The sequence below is a fragment of the Octodon degus genome, unplaced genomic scaffold (assembly GCF_000260255.1).
Source record: "Octodon degus isolate 3935 unplaced genomic scaffold, OctDeg1.0 scaffold00027, whole genome shotgun sequence".
In the NCBI taxonomy this organism is placed as follows: Eukaryota; Metazoa; Chordata; class Mammalia; order Rodentia; family Octodontidae; genus Octodon; species Octodon degus.
In genome coordinates, this window is record NW_004524603.1 from 6,858,481 (window position 1) to 6,861,545 (window position 3,065).

Sequence of the window (3,065 nt, forward strand, 5' to 3'; positions counted from 1 at the left end):
TGAGTTCTCTCAAGTGATTGTTCACAGTCAGTTACAGATTGAACTCCTTGTTCTACTCTTTCCCCCCTTCTCACTACTCCACTTGACTAGTCTTTTACCCAGTTGCCAGGCTATTTTTTGTTTTTTGTCTTTTTGAGACAGGGTCTTGCTATGCATTTCGGGCTGCCTTGAGCTCAGTTTGTAGCCCAGGCTGGTCTCAAACTCACAACGATCCTCCTGCCTCAGCCTCCAAGTGCTGGGATTACAGCATTTGTTTTTACTTTTAAAATTTTGCAGCTGGGGAGATAGCTCTGTAGGATAAGTGCTTGCCTGGCAAGCGCGAGGGCCTGAGTTCAATCCCTGCTTCCACTAAAATAAAAATAAAACTTTGCAAGTCAAGTAGTTAAAAAAGTGAGTATCAAGTAGCAATAAAGTTCAGTGCAATACAGTGTGCATCGTGAAAGTGAGACGTGGAAATACAGAAGAAGAAAGGAAACAGTCCTTTCCCTTTACAGGCTTACGAATTCTGTAAATTTGGGAAAACCAACACAGACCAAAATAAATAAATATATGGTCACAGGGGCTGATGAGATGGCTCAGTGGTCTAAAGCACCTACTTAGAACAAGCTAAGCAAAGCACAGGGACCGCGGTTCAATCCCCCAGCACCACATGCCAGCCAGCCCCGCCCCCTGGTGGGCTGAGCTGGCCACACACACAAACACAAAATAAATAAATAAATAAAATTAAAAAAAAAATGGCGCGCCTCCCAGAGACGGAAACAGAAGTGGGGAAAGAGCGACCTCCTTTCACTGCGGAGAGTGTTTAATTTCTACATTCATTGTTTAAAAATTATTTGCAAAAAGAAGAGTGAAAAACAAAGGTCTTTGTAACTGTGTAAGGATAAAAGACTTGTGGAAAAAAATTCACAACACCCAACAGGCAAAATCAAGACATTCCAAACGGGATGGGCCTGTTTTGTTTTAAACGTAGGCTGTTTAAACCATTTTTCTGGTTTCAGAAAAATGCTAACATAAGAAGGAACAGGCAGGTAGATGAGCTGCGCGCACAGAGTCAGACGCAGAAAGAGAAAGGGACCGTGCAGAAATCCAGAACCGTGAGAACAGCGTGAGATTGGGCATCGTGGCCCAGCACCAGGAGGCAGAGGCAGGAAGCTCTCGGGGGACTGGAGAGCAGCCCGGGCTCCGCAGTGAGCTCAAGGCCCGCCTGAGCCACGTGGTGAGACCACGTCTCAACGAACAAACACAAGCGAAGCGAGTGGGCCTCGGCGACTGTGGGAAGCTGTCATTCCACAGGTCGTGGAGGCGGACAGCTTCGTCAACCCTGATGGCGCACACGACCAGGATTCCTAATCAGTAATCACATGCACAAAGCGGATATCAACGCTGTACCTGAGGTGGGAGCCGTACAGCCAGTCCAGAAAGAAAAGAGTTTGGTTAGTTCTTCCCTAAGCTTTATCGGACAGTGAGTTCAAGGCCAGCCCGAATGGAGTGAGACCCTGTCTCCACGCAAGAAGCAAGCAAGCCCATAATCCTGAGGGTAGCGCCCCGAAGCCCTAAGCACGACCTCGGGCCAGCTTGCAACGCGGTGGCGTTGGGCACGGATGCTCCACGACGCCAGGGTGGGGACCCGCTCCCGGCACGGTGGCAGCCAAATCTGACTTGGATCTAGCACGAGCTAGTGTCTTGCTAGAGTTACGCCCAAACGCTGCGCGGTGCACCCTGCTATCGTGGTCCACGCCACCAGCAAAGCCCAGATCGTTTAGAGTTGCAAAAGCCAAGCATTTCAAGACGGAAAGGTGGTATTTGTCAGGGCCAAAATCTTTGTTTTACCCAAAGAAACTGAACGAAGCCCTTTCTTAATGCCAAGACCACGTACTAAATTAAATATCGGTCCATGACCGTAAAGATGCCCAAGCTCAGAGGCGGGATCTATGACCCGGCTGTGCCCTAGGGGTTGAAAACAAATAGCTTTTTTTGCTTTTCTCTTAGCCGGCAAAAGGCTAGTCAAGTGAAGCAGTGGGAGTGGAGAAGGAACAAAGAAATCTGTAACTGGTTGTGATCAATTAGTTGTAAACACCACTGCACTCGGACCAGCCAGGACATAAGGATGTGCTGTTGATTATATAAGAACAGAAGATGTCATTTACTTTACAGTTATGGTAATAGCTACTGCAAAGGGGGGAGGGGACGATTCTTTAAAAATAGCGTATAGCCCCCAATATGACTATGTATCTTTGAAATAAAAACACTAATGGGATAACATTATTAATAAAAAAGCCTTTATAACTCCTCTAGCCTTGCTCAGAGCATTCTGGGTAACTCGCATGCAAAACAGCGGCAGCCTCGCCCCCCGACTCCAAAAGTGGGGTCCTGAGGGGTTCTTGGATACGCGATGAAGCCGTGCCATTCGATTTCATCCCGAAGTCAGGTCGTCCGGCAAGCCAGAAATGCCCTTTCCCAGGGGACACGCACAGGCTTCCCGGCCTTCAGGGCCGGTGGTCCTCGGGGACACGGATGCAGCGGTCGCCCGTTCCCGGGGGGATGCGCGCCGAGGCCGCCAGTGTCCAGCAGGGGGCGCGCCGTTCTGAGGCTGTGCGGGGCTGGGGTCCCCTCGACCCCCCTGCTCTGGGATCCGGGGCGCTGGGGACTTTGTCTAAGCAGAGAGGGACACTACCCAAAAGGAAAGAACAACTGGAAGGGGGGGGAAAGAAGGAAAGAAAGAATGAAAGAGAAGAAGGAGGGACGGAGGGAGGGACGGAGGGAGGGAGAGAGAGAAAAGAAAGGCTGTATACTTGTGCATCCAAGAGAGCGAAAAGAATTATCCCAGTAATTTCTATTGGCTTAGTGAAAGGAAGTTAGTGCCTAATTGTTTGATCAATTTGCATGCCTGCATCTGGTAATCTGAACAGCTACTTTGAAGATAACAATATGAATGTAACAGTCATTTTTAATTTCTTATATTAAAAAAGCGAAGCTCAGAATTAGTAAAATCACCTGGCAAGTGCAAGGTCCTCAGTTCAATCCCCGGTTTCCGCCAAATAATAATAATAATAATAATAATAATA